Source organism: Microtus pennsylvanicus, chromosome 10 (assembly GCF_037038515.1).
Source record: "Microtus pennsylvanicus isolate mMicPen1 chromosome 10, mMicPen1.hap1, whole genome shotgun sequence".
NCBI lineage: Eukaryota > Metazoa > Chordata > Mammalia > Rodentia > Cricetidae > Microtus > Microtus pennsylvanicus.
This window is the reverse complement of record NC_134588.1, coordinates 27,764,361-27,778,339: the sequence shown is the minus strand read 5'-3', so window position 1 is coordinate 27,778,339 and position 13,979 is coordinate 27,764,361. Positions and strand designations below refer to the sequence as shown.

At 47.5% G+C, this 13,979-nt stretch overlaps 1 protein-coding gene across 29 annotated transcripts in view; it reads left to right on the top strand.

Moving 5' to 3' along the window:
* Nfasc (neurofascin) overlaps window positions 1–13,979 on the top strand; it is a 162,165-nt gene that overhangs the window by 62,170 nt on the left and 86,016 nt on the right. For all 29 annotated transcript variants that reach the window (XR_012912044.1, XR_012912047.1, XR_012912045.1 and 26 more), the window contains exon 2: window positions 5,423–5,531. The gene's annotated coding sequence lies outside the window, so the exon portion shown is untranslated. The remainder of the gene's footprint in view (window positions 1–5,422; window positions 5,532–13,979) is intronic.

Here is a 13,979-nt window from a genome sequence, read left to right as displayed (position 1 = left end):
TATTTTTAATTTTTTATAAATTTTCTAAAATGTTCACATAGGTCTTGTGCATATTTTGTTGTTGATGTTGTCATTTGAGGCAAGGTTTTGCTCTGTAGTTCAGGCTGTCCTAGAACTCGCTCTGTAGCCCAGGCTGGCCTCAAACCATGGCAGTCTTCCTGCCTAAGTGCCTCAAGTGCTAGGATTAGAGGTGGAAACCACTATGCCCAGCTTGAGTCATTTACATGTTCAGTTTATTTTATACCTAAGGATATTTGAGGGATTGTAAATGATATTGTATGTTAAATGTTTGTTTCCTTACGGTTATGACTTTCATGTAGAAATGCTATTAATTTTATATGTTTATCCATTATCACACAATCTTGATGAATTTATTTATTAGTTCTAAGAATGCTTTAATAGTGGGATTGTACACGATCATATGTAATTAGAAATAGTTTTATGTTTTCCTTTATGAGTTTTGTGCTATGCATTTCCTTTTCTTGACTTATTACTGACTGGGACAGCAATACTGTGCTTAGCAACAGTGTTGAAAGGCACACTTGCCTGTGCCCACTAACAGGACAGGATTCACGTTTTCACCACCCACTATGATCTTAGCTGTGGATTTTCGCAGATGTTTGTAAAACAAACAAAAAGAAAACCAAGTTTAGGAAGTTTCTTTCAGTGTCTGTGGTTCTCACTATGAATGCCGCTGAATTTTGTCAGTGGTTGATTCTGTATTGATTGATATGGGCCCCTGATTTTTTTCCTTTAGTCCATTAATGTGGTGGATTGAATTAGTTCATTTAAAAATATTGACTTGCCTCACTTGAGTGAACCTTATTTGTCCGTGGTGAAGAACTGTTTTTAGGTACCACTGATTCCTGTTTGCTAGTATTTTATTACGGATTTTTTAACCTATTTTTGAGAAATATTATTTGGTCTGCATTCTTTGGCTTCTTTTGTTTTAGACGCCTGGTTTTGGTCTCAGGGTCACACCAGCTTCATAGAATTGGTTGGAAAGTGACCTTTCTCTTCTACAATCTGAAGGAGATTGTTGTAGGTTGCTTGTTTGTTCCTGGTTGCTCAGACCCCCTGAAATAATCACACAGAAACCATATTATTTTCAATACTGTTTGGTCAATAGCTTAAGCATATTTCTGGCTAACTCATATCTTAAATTAACCCATCTCCGTTAATCTGTGTATTGCCACGAGGCTGTGGCTTACCAGGTAAAGTTCCAGTGTCTATCTCTGGTGGGGCTATATGGCTTCTCACTGACTCTGCCTTCTTTCTCTCAGCATTCAGTTTAGTTTTCCCTGCCTAGCTCTATGCTGCCCTATCAGGCCAAGCCAGTTTCTTTATTAACCAATGGTATTCACAGCATTCAGAAGGGAATCCCACATCAGGATTTGGAACAGGATTGAGTTAACTCTTTTCATGCAAGCATATCACTGGGTGAGCTACCTCCAGTGCATCCACATTCCCTAATTCTTAAACGAAAATTACATAGTATTGTTTGGGTGGAAGCCTCACCCCAGCCCCTGGCATCCATATATCCAAAGAGTCTGGGATGTTTGCGTTCAGGCTTCAACCCAGCCCCTGGCATCCATGGAGATAGCCCGTATTGCTTTGGAGGCTCTAGATCTCCCCAACAAACAGCTCATAGGAAGGTGTCTTACACTGGGTTTTCACCTAATCACCTGTGGTTTATGGAAGCTACATTATCTACCTCTGTAGGCTCCCTCAAGTTCTTTTAAAGATATAGTTTTTAATTGGCTTTTAAAAATGGTAGGTTTCCAAATGACTTTTCCATATGTCCTTCATTTTGGGTTAGCTTTTCCCCCATCTCCTTTTCTTCCCATCTCTGCTTAACCCTTTCCTCCCCTAGTACTCTGCCCTTCTGCTTTGCTATCACATATGTCCTATAATCTTTTCTCCCTTAAGGTTTTAAAGACAATATTCTACTTATTTATTGCTTTCCTTTTACCCGCGTGTGTATGTGTGAGAGACGTGTGTGACTGTGTGTGCATGTTTGAGTGTGTGGGTATAAGCAGGCATATCCATGGCACACATAAGGTCAGAGGACAGCCTCGGTTTGATCCTCACCTCCCACCTTGTTTGAGACAGGGTCTTGCTGCTCACTGCTGTGTACCCTAGGCTAGCTGGCCTGTGACTTTCAAGAATTCTTCCATCTCTGCCTCCCATCTCTCTGTAAGAGTGCTGGAATGAGCGGGGTGTGCTACCAGCCCCAGCTTTACATGGGTCCTGGGGATCTGGTCTCGGTTTCTCATATTGGCATGGCAAGTGACTTTACTGACCCAAAGACATCATTTAAACCAGAAGGTAAAAGGTGAACTCTTCAATACCCAGTGCTGGGAAAACAGTCTTGATACCATTAGATTCTTCTCTCATGTAAGTTCAAAGGAGGTTTCAGATGGATAAAAGATTAATCATAGAGAATGATAGGCTCTAAATCTTAGCAAAAAACATGGAACTGTTTAAAGATAGCTTTGAAATAAAGAAATCCTGCGTATGACACAAAATAGTGACAAAATGAAAGATCCATTGAGCCAGGAAAACATTTTTCACAGCAAAATAGTGCATGATACAGTGATTTTTATCTCCCCTACAAAGTGGTAATTTTCATCGTAAGATTCCTGCAAACCTGTAGGAACAAATAGAACAGGAACAATTTAAAGGAAATGAAGATGTCCACCCCATCTCATTGTAGGAAGAAAACCACAAAATAGATACCAACTTCTATGCGTCAGACTGCCAGAAACAAAAAGACAAAAGCTAATGATGTAGAATCAGGAACCCCTCCTTTCCACTGCTGTGGGAGAGTAAAGTGTCAAGTGATTCATGGAGAATAATTTAGCCAAATTCTCTACTATTCAAAAGTCTGCATTCATGAATTGACCCTGAAGAGCAGGTGAGATGACTCAGTGGGTCAAGCTGCGCAAACTTAGCGATTGAGTTTGATCCTTGGGCCCCAAACTCACCAGAGGTGTCCTCCACACAGCTACCATGGCACCTGTGTGCACACACTCACACACTTCGTGCACACGCAGAGACCCAATAATAAATAAAATAAAAACATTGTGTCAGTGATTTGATCCTAACTGTAGTCTTGCGAAGGCAAGAATTCACATTTACCCAAAGACAAGTGACACTTTCCATGTCAAATGATTATAAGCCATCTGATTGTCGCTCAAGAGAGGACAGGGTAAGCACCTGATATGCTCACATCTTGTAACACTCGGCTTCTATTAATGTGGTTGTTTTATGTGAACTAATACAGAATAATACTCAGGATACTTATTTACTGGGGTTGGAGAACAAAGTAGGAAAACCATGCTTCATATTTATTTTATTTAAAGAATTATTATTCTGGGTTTTTTTAATATTTATTTATTTATTTATTTATTTATTTATTATGTATACAATATTCTTTCTGCATGTATGCCTGCAGGCCAGAAGAGGGCACCAGACCTCATTACAGATGGTTGTGAGCCACCATGTGGTTGCTGGGAATTGAACTCAGGACCTTTGGAAGAGCAGGCAATGCTCTTAACCACTGAGCCATCTCTCCAGCCCCCATTATTCTGGTTTTATATGTGAATTTTTGCCTGAGTGTGTACATGCGTGCACATGAGTGCACATCTGTGTACATATATACCTGATACCTGGAGATGCCAAAAGAAGGTGCTAGGTCACCTAGAACTCAAGTTAAGTACAGTTGTGGGTGCTGGAAACTAAACCCAGGTCCTCTGCAATGTTCTTAAATGCTGAGCCATATCTCCAGTCCCAATATTGGTTTTTTTGAGACTAAGTCTCATTGTGTGGCCAGCCTAAGACGGCCTCAAACTCACCATGTAGCTCAAGCTGACCTTCAATCTGGCTTTCTTCCTCTACCTCCTGAGTGCTAGGTTTGAGACTGTGATCCTGTAGCAGGCTGCTTTGCTTATCTCCGTTTATGTGTGCACAGACTCACTCTTGAAGGATGCACACATCTGGTGACAGTGGTTGACCAGCAACAGCCGAGTGACTAGGGCTTAGGAAGCTGGATGGAGGCAGGTTTGGCAAGGAGATTTGCTAATAAAACCTATTTTTACAATGTACTATTTTGTATTTACATATATAGGTTTAGCTACTCAAACAATAACTGAAATAAAATGTACACTATTTCTTTACACTGCATAAATACATGTTGCTGTGATTGGTTTAATAAAGAACCTGGCTGGCCGATAGCTGGACAGGATCAAGTTAGGTGGGAGAACTACAGTTCCATGAAGAAGAACTGATCTCTAGTTTTGAACCAGCAGCAAATATTTGTTTGCAGATTTGTTCCCCAAGTACTTTCCTGTACATTGCCTTCTGCCTTCAGACCCGCAAGGGAAAGGTATACAGTGGTCCTCTCTAAAGAGCCAACTGCGGATGCAAACAAGAGTGTCTCAATCCTTAACCAATGGATTCTCTCATTTGGTGTTTGTTGGTTTTATTGAGATGGGGTTTGACTGTGCTGCCAGGCTGGCCTGAAACTCTCCACTTTTCTGAGTCCTGGCATTACAGGCAAGCACCACCATGCCTGGTTTTTAATGGATGTTTTACACCATTTCTTTGGGTGTAAAAAAAAGAGGGGAGGAGCATCAATAACCATGAATGGAAACAAGTTCATGGGGGGAGGGGCAAAGCATTTCTTTGCTTTCTGAAGACATACCTGCCAAATAAAACATAGTCAAATTACCATGCTTTAATTTCTCTAGGTGTGACATCTTATTTTCATTTTTGGGGACTTGAGCCTCTGATGCGAACTAGTGACCCAGTGTTCTCACTGGTTCACCGTACCATATCCTCTCCCCATCTTGCAGATGAAAAGCTAGCAAACACATAGGCAAAGACCCACTCTTGTTGAGAGATATGCCGCATGCTAGAACTTAGAACCGCTGGCTCCCAGCCATAAAGTGTGATCCCTTTCCAACATGCTATGGATTTGTTTGTGATGAGCCTGTTTGCTTTTCAGTAGGTAGGGAAGAAAAACACAGTGGTTCTCCTAAGGAAGTTAAGAAATTAATGCGGTATTTATGGGTAAATTCTCCCTTGAGTGTAGGAGAGAGAGACACATTTCTTCCATTCATAACTTAATTCCGCTAGGAGATTGGGGAATTAGCAATTGGATTGTGGTGTCAGAGCATAAAGAGTTTAATTCGTGGATGGTAGAGCTAATTGCCAATCCCAAGGCCGGCTTAAGCACCTTGTGCACTCTGTCCATTTCTTGCAGAGTGAACAAAGATGCCATTACATTCTTCGAAACTGCAAATGGATGTGGGCAGAGATGCCATTTCCTGAGTAAATTAATAAGTTCAAAACCCGCAGTCTTCCCACACACATACCTGGAATAACCCTGGGCCTTTTGCTTGTGTTTGCTTTGAAACAGGTTGATTGACTTATGTGCAGATTGGGAGCCTGGAGTTTCCTCGCCCTCTGCAGACTGGAGCAGAGCCTCCATCGGTGTTACAAAAAGCAGGCCGAATGAGGCAGAGAAGGTACGCGTGGGGCTCCTGCCTGAGCATGAGTTGGAGGGTGGGGTAGGAGTGGACATTGTCGCCCCCCTCCCAAGCTCTTTACCTGACCGGGATCTTCAAGGACACAGCTCCTTCCTTCTCCCCAGGAGTCCGCTGCAGAGCCACAGCCCTGATGAGGCTTGCCCTCCACGGAGGCTATGCTGGGGCAACCCTGGCTCCTGCTCTAGGAGGGGCAGTTGGCTGGCATTAGTTCCTGTCATTGTCTCTCCTGTCCACTTTAGTTGAAACATTGGGAAACAGCTTTGTTAATGACCCTTACCTCTTTGCCTGGGCCCCCACACCCTGGGTACTTCCTGAGCGACAGCCCTGGCATATGGGGGGCAGTCCGAGAGCCCCTCCTCTGGGTGAGGATCAGGGCCTTGGCAGATGGATGGCTGTCCAGGGTGCAAAGAGCAAGGAAGCTCACAGCACTGCGGCCACGCCCTGTATCCAGGGTCTGCATTGCTCCCTTCTGGAGTAGAGTGTCTTCTGTATTAGTAGCACCTGCCTTCCCCACAGAGGGTAGAGGCTAACACACAAGAAGTGAGGGCTTCCCTTTTGTCAGTGCAACTGATGGAAGACGACAACCCACTACCAGGAGGCTGTGGGGGCCCAGACACCTGCTCAGAGAAAGGTCTTTTTTTTTTTTTTTTGAGTTTGGTCCTCTCTGCCTCATGTCTTTTTTACCCCACCCTCCCTGGAGTTTCTGTCCTACCAGAGGCTGAGGAAGCAGAGAAAGAGATGTAAAAGACAGAACATGAAGGTGACATAATGCAGGGATCCCAGTAGTCTCCAGGAGGGCCGCCTTTGAGCTACAGAACTGCGGGCTTAGGGAACCCCTGCAGAAACCCAGCTGATTCTGGGGTCTTTTTCACCCACCATTGTTAAGAACTGAACTTGAACGGTACCCCCTCTACTTTTTCCCTCTACTACACGTGGAAGACAGACAGCAAAAGCCATGCTGGTTTCTCGGAGTGGGGCGGAAAAGGGTATGGGGACAGTTCTCCAAGATTCATCAGCGCCGAAGACGTAGTTCATCTTTCAGCCTCCCCGGTCCTCTGGGCACCTTTTCGATTGCCAGTCCTACGTTCTAATCTCCTCTCCTTAGCGTCCCTTCCTGGCCTTCTTGGGACACAAACATCCTGGAGCCTGGAGCCCACTGTCTGTGAGATCCCGGATCAGAGCATGCTCAGTCCAGCTGTGTCTCAGATGTATCCGCCTAGTCGGCAGTCCTCAGTCCTGCCTCAGTTTCCCTTCTTTCATCACATTCGTTAAGTGCGCCATCCAGGGCTGGTTTTATCATCATGACGCCACACTGCACAGCCAGATGTAATGGAGAGGAAACATCTTTCGAAGACGGACGGACAGAAGCTGAAAGAGTGTGTGTGGACAGACACGTGACTGTTGCGAGACCAGGACCCACTCGCGCGGGTGTTTGGCCAGTGGCAATGGCTACCCTTATCACAGTGTATATCGGAGTGCTTCTGCATGTGGGGCCCGTGCTTTGCACACGCATGTAGCTTCCGTGTTCTCTCTCAGCAGCTCTTTCGAAACAAAAATCCTTAGTACTCAGCTTTCTCTGATGACGAAATCGAAGTCACAGAGGTTAAGGACCTGAGACAGCGCCACGCCTGCGTCTGGGTCCCCACAGTTCGACTCTGGTTCTCAGCAGCTCACTTTAGGTTTGGGGCTAAGGGTGTTTCCAGCTTGGTTTGTCCAGGTTCCTGAGAACACTGCATGGTGATCCTGAGCGGTGTCCTCCGGGTCCCAGATGTGACTCCGACTTGGTGGCTCCAGCTGGGAAGCCTTCTCAGGAAGGAGCCCTGCCCTTCAGGTCTTCTCTGTCTCTTCTCTCTTTGTTCTCAGTCCCCTGCCATCTGGAGCTGCTCCAGGCATCTGCTCCTGCGCTTTGCCCTTTCCCTTCTCCTCCCCTCCCAGCAGGAGGAACCCTTCCTGTGCCCAGTGCCCCAACTCATTGTCATCTGGGGTCACTCAGAGCAGACACCTGTCTTCTGACTCATGCAGGGAAACCACCCAGCTTCCCCAGGCCTTCGATTTCACAAATAGATCCATTTGGTTAATTGCACTCCTACCCCTAAGCCCCTCTGCCTGTCAGCCACAGACAGCCTCCTCACCCCAGGCTGCACAGACACAGAGCATGCGCAGGACCCACAGCTGTGGATACACGGGACCAGGGCTGTAAACACTTCACTGGGGACTATTTGACTTCCCAAAATTGATTCCAGGCTATCAGCGTTTAGCCACCTTTGCCCATGGGTGCTGAGACAGACAGGAATAGATATCATGTATGGTTGGCAGCAGTGACAGCTGGGGCCTAGGAGCTCCTGTTTCTACCTTCTTTTAGCAGGAACGTTGTGGTCACATCTAGGCTCCCTTTTTTAGCTCTTTACAATTTTTCTCCTCTTTTTTCTTTTAAACCGGTTTCTCCTGTAGTCCAGGCTGGCTTCAACCTCACAGTCTTCTTGCCTCTTCTTCCCAAGCGCTGAGATAACAGGCTCACCTGGCTTCCCCTTGGCCCTTTCTGCTAACCCAAGCCCATCTCACTAACAGAGCCTAGAGACACTGTGTCCACCCTGAGTTCTGGTTTTTAGTAAGACAGCCAGAGATTGTGGCGAAGCTTCTCTCCAATGTCTGGTGGCACACACAGCCTTCTCACAACCAGACTCCTGGCCAAATGGTGCGACTTAACTTGGGAAAAATCTCCCCCTTTCTGTTGTTGCCTCCCCACTTTTTGCAACCCCCTCCCCACCTCCTGTTTTCACTTTCTTCCTGTCTGTAGGAGCCTGCTTGCTTGCCGGAATGGCAGTTGGATTCAGGCTGCTGTCTGCCTGGGATGTAAATGCAGAAGGCAGAGGGAGGAAAGCAAGAGGGAGGAGGATGGGCAGTTGTAGCTCCCTCCCGCTGGCTCCATCCTTTCCTTCTGTGCCCCACTTGTCACAGCAGACAGGAATTTAAAAAATGCAATGGAATATCATTAGCAAACCTGCTATTGGCTCCGAATGGAGTCCCGTCAGAACCGGCTCCTCTCTCTCTTGATGGCCGATGGATTGGGTCCTGGTGGAAGGAGCTGGTGGGAAGAGGAGTATGGGCTGCTTTGGAGACAGGCGTGTCAGAGCAGGAAGGAGGAGAGCAAGGGTGAAGTGGGTATAGTGGCCAGTCTGGGAGCCTTCAGGGTCCTCCTGTTCTTATTGAGTGGACCAGGTACTATTTATGCTGATAGCCTGGTGCTGGTCCTGAGAGTGAACGGTGGCTCCTTGGGCATCAGGCCAGATAGTGTTGGCACAGGCACTGTCTCACTGACAGGTCTGTGAATAGATGTGAAAGCCCAGATTGCCTAAAACCAGGTAGTGAAGTAAGCCAGGTTCAGTTGTGACTTGGCGGGAAGGATAAAAATCTGGCATTTCCTGAAAATAAGGTGTGCTAGAGTTAGATAGAGGCTTGGGTTAGGAGCTCATGGATGGATTTAATAACTATCATAGCGACCCTGCAATAAATGAGTGTATAGGCCCTCTCCTACAGACAGGGAGACCATGGCTCTGAGAGGAAACAGCAAGCGTCTGTCTGGCTGGGGTGGGCCTGCAACTCTAAACCCATGCCTTTCGTGTGCCATGGAGATCACATATCACTTCTTAACGTTAAATCTCCAAGTCGGGATCTGGCATAGCCCTCTTTTCTGTACGGCTCCTGGCTAGTTATAAACTCAGTTCTGTTCAGTTCTGCACTGACATTTAACTCTGTCATGGGCTGGGGACATAGAAGACATCTCTCTTGCTCACAGAAAGCTCATAATCTGGTCACAGAAGTGAAGGTCACCTCTCTTCCCCCACCCCACGTTCTTCTATAATTTTGTCTCTGCTAGGATCAGCCTGGTTTCCAACTGGCTTTAAAACAGTGCCTGCCACACTAGACTTGGATTCCCCCACATAGTGTGTGTGTGTGTGTGTGTGTGTGTGTGTGTGTGTGTGTGTGTCGTGAACAGAGGTGTCCTCAGGTGGACCATGGTCTGGACCTCAAGAGGACACCACTGGGCAAGCCTGAGAATCTACCATGCAGTTTTGGGAGTGGGGCACCGAGGTTTAGAACAGAGAGGGCAAGGGGACTTGCTCGGCTGACTTCCTTAAAGGAGTGGCTGTCCGAGAGTCTCCTTCCTTTTATCTCAAAATGTCATGCTCTCTTAACCTTTTATTTCCAATTTTATAATTTTCTCCTTAACATTATTTTTGGTGCTGTTAATATACAGTCGATTTAATTCCCTCCAACATTTGAAACCTGATTTGTAAATTTAATCATTTTCCTTTATGAAGTATCACATTTTTCTAAAACAAAGGCCTCTAAGTTCTCTTGTTAATGCTTTTAATAACTGCTTTAGTGAGGTGTAATTCACATACTAGAAATGTATCCATATAACAATACAGCTCAATGCTGGTTCATGTACACAGTGTTTCGCTAGGGTCTAGTGTTGGACAGCTCCCAACCATTAAATTTTTGTAATTGTATTCCCAGTACACCCCTCTCCCCAAAGTCATACACTTCATTAACCGTCGGGCTCTGTCCCCAACCCTGAGCAGTCACTAGCCTGCTTTCCATGTCCTTGACTCCCCCATGGTTCTGGAGATTTCATATATATGGAACCATGCACTCAGTGGTCCTTGTGTCTGGTTACTGAGACCTCTCCAAGCTGCAATACATATGCCCTGCATTCCAGTCACTGGCTGAGTGACAGTCTAGACCGTGCTTTGTTTGCATGACGACCACCTCATGTGGGAACTCTACACTTCTCTCTATGAGGAGCCCCAAGTCTTCTAATATTAATTCCAGGGATCCCTTTCTTTATGGTTGTTAAATATTAAAAATCCTGGGTTGGCTGTAATGTAAAAGCGGAGGCGGTTACGCGAGGAAAAGACACAAACACGCGGCGGTCCCACGTGGGTGCACTTTAATGGGGGGAGGGGCAACGGACAGGTACAGGTGTGCAAAACACTAGGAGAACAAGGGGGGAAGGGAAAAGAGAAGAGGGGAGAGAGAAGAGGGGGAATTCGTAAAGACCTTCGCTTTTAACGGGGAATGCAAAGGCTTCTGGGAAATGTCCGTATCCAGGAGAATGCTGGGAACTGTAGTTTGGCAAAGGAATAACAATGGTGTTCTATCTCCACCTTCTATCCCATCTGGGTCCCTCCTTACCAGATGTAACTGTTGAGCCCCGCTCACCCTTGGGGTCTGTCACATAGGATCATTGTCACTATCTCCCTAGCCTTCCTCCGAACCACTCCCTTTAACTGGGGAGACAGCTGGAACCCTGCCTGCTCTTTCAGAGGTTTCTCCGCCTTTCTTCTCCATACTTGCTGCTCCGCCTCCCTAGGATAGGCTTCCCATAAGCCCAGGTTATGGTCTGAGTGTGAAATGTTTACCCTGGGGCTTGTGCTAGTCTCCAGCTGGTGGTACTGGTCTATGAGTGTGTGGAACTTTGGGGACATAGGGTCTAGCTGGCTAACATCGGCTACGAGGATGGACACTGACTGCTACCATCATGTCTCTTCCAGTTCTGTCCTTCAAAGGACAAGAGAAGCAGCAATGGCAAAAATGCATTCCCAAAGAACTCTTGATGGCTGGCTGGATCGTAGCATAGATGAGGCCTAGTGATTCTTGGTTGGCTTGTTGGGCTAAGGGATGAGGCCCCCTGTATCCGTTGGGTTTCCTTGCAGTGCCAGATTGGAATGTGTGTCCCTGGACTCACAGAGGGGGACCTCAGGTGTCCCAGGCTGACCCCCTTACTTCAGGGCATCTTCAGAACCTAGTGTTGATGTCCTAGAGTGAATGGTGGGTGACTGGACAGGACACCTGCGCAACCGCATTCTGAGAGCTTGTGAAGATGGCCCTGAGGGTAGTCTTACCTGAGTTCAGACAGAATGCTGAGAAAGGAGTGGGGGAGCATTCTGGGAAACAAATACATCTAGGGTGTCTGCTAAGCAGGAGCAGGCTCTCTTCTGAGGCTGCCAAGTCAGCACTGCCCAGTGATTGCTGGTGTCTTGCTACTCCACACAACCACTAATAGCAGGTTCACCAGGCCTCTTATTAATTGGGGATTTATTAGGCAGATTTATTGATGAGCCAAATACCTCCCGGTAATAGGAAGCATCAGAAACAATGGCTGCTCAACCAGCTCGTGAGAAGGGAGACAAGATGCAGGCCAACCAGGACTCGGAGTCTCTAGGGCACTGACACAGGAATAGCTCTTCCCACAGTGCAGGAGGCCATGACCACCACAGGGATGAGCATAGGGTACCCTGGGGAGCAGGGGAAATGGCAGAGACTTGGAGGAGTCAGTGAGGACCCTGAACACTGGAGTAAGTCAGCACAGGGAATACCGGCATGGATTTGGGGCTTGGAAAGGGTAGGTGTGAGTAGGCTGGACGGGGGGACATGGTGCTCTGAGTGTGGGTTGACTGTGGACGGGAACGTGGGCTTAGCCCTTCAGCTTTTTTTTCTCGCAGACTAGCACACATGGTTCTTTGTCCTTCAAGGAGGGGAGAGGAAAAGAAAGTTGGGTGAGAATGTGATTCTGGTGATGGCCTGAGCCACTGGGGTTTGTTTTTATGTCTAAACCATCTGAGAATGGCGTGGGTTCATATTAGGAGTGGTTTACCTGCGTCTTCTGTTCCAGCAGGGGAGGGCTTGCTAATCCCCACAGGACTCTCCAGCCTCGTGGGATGAATCTGAGCCCTGACAAATCTCCTACCCCATGCTCAGATGCGTCTCTGATCCCCCATCCGGCTCCTTTCTGATTCCTAAGCAGGTTGTTTCCAGGCAGCTGTCGTGATCAGCTTTGCTGCCTGTCTTGTTAATGGGAGTAGCTGGGGTTTGCGTTGGCACTGGGGGCTTTTATTATCTCTCTGCTCCCCCACAGTTTCCCGTGGCAGTGATGTGCGAATGTGTTCCTTAGTTGGTTCTTGTAGTACTATTCTAGTCCCTTGATTAGCTTATTCCAAGAGTTAATTGCTGGCATGTGGCCCCAGCTCTCTCTGTTAGTATATCCCTAGGCATCAATTCACACACAGCCTGGGAGAGGCTACAAGACTGTTATTCATGGCTCTGAGGCATTTCCAATGGAACTTACCCCCTGCGCCAAGCCCAGTCTCTCTGCACCCCCGACCCTGAGCCTGCTTGCTCTTCCTTCTGTGTTCTCGGTGCCAGTTCACAGCAGCAGCTAATCCACACTTTCCATCCTGGGATTCTCCATGCCAGCTTCTGTCCCCCGCCAGTCAGTCATCAGAGCCTGCCTGTCATGACCTGGGAACCCTCAAATTTCAGGAAGGCCTTGGAGACGGGACAGACATCCTGGAATGTGCCACTCCTCCCTCCCACCCTTCCCAGGTCCCCTGTGGATCTGGAGCTGACAGGAAGTGGTCACACAAGGAGAGGAGACCTCTGAGCAGCATCCCTCCCGGGCTGCACCCACAGAGTGGGGATATACATTAGGACAAACAGTCTGCCATTAAGCCCCACCCAGCCACCTACCTGCAGTCCACATATACCCTCGTGAGCCCCTGAAAGGTCTCTCCCAAGAGAAAGGAAACATGTCTTCCCCAGCTGTCTCGGTGAAAGTCATCAAGGACCAGCAGGTGTCTGTTCCTAAATAGTTGTGGTGCGTTGGGCAGTGCTGATTGTGTTGAGTCTTGGGCCCCTCTTAGGAAGGGTGGGAAACTCTCCCAGGAAGGGAGCAGTGCTGTGGATGAGCGGAGAGCCTGGATGTGAGTGAGCACCTCGTACGTGCTTGCAGCATCTTTCTGGTTGGATAAGATGCTGCCTGCAACCACAAGAAACTCGGGGTACAGCTGGGGAGACAGGCATCTCACTGGCACCAAGAAGTCACATTCATTACAGTGAGAATATCCCAGAATGCTTTGAGAGCATAGAAGGTGAGGCCCTCCTGCAGACTTGGTGGGAGGGAGTGGCCAGGGAAAGCTAAGGAAGCCTTCTGGGTAGAGAGGTTGCCCTGGGACCTAAGCCTGGGTGATCAGTGATGAGTCAAGTGAGAAGGAAAGCTGATCCAGGCAAACTTGGAAGAGAGCAATTTGTGTGAAAAGAGTGTGGAGCCATCAGTGACCACCCAGAGGGAGGGCAAACAGGAGAACCTATGGATTCCGAGCTGGATCAGGAGCCAGCTTCCATCCCTTGCATGTGGCAGGGCCTAGGCCAGACTAGGAGAGGGCAGGCTTCAGCATGGGAAAAGGAAGGCTCTGGGTGGGTGGGAAAGCTGGAGGACATCCCTGCAGTCTTGGGAGACTGAAGAATATAGACAGCTTCCCTGCTTGGTCCTAAAATGGAAGCAGGGGTCTGAAGAGGGAAACTGAAGTAACTAATGAAGTTAATCATTTTTTCCATTGTTGTGACAAATGCCGAGAAACTTGA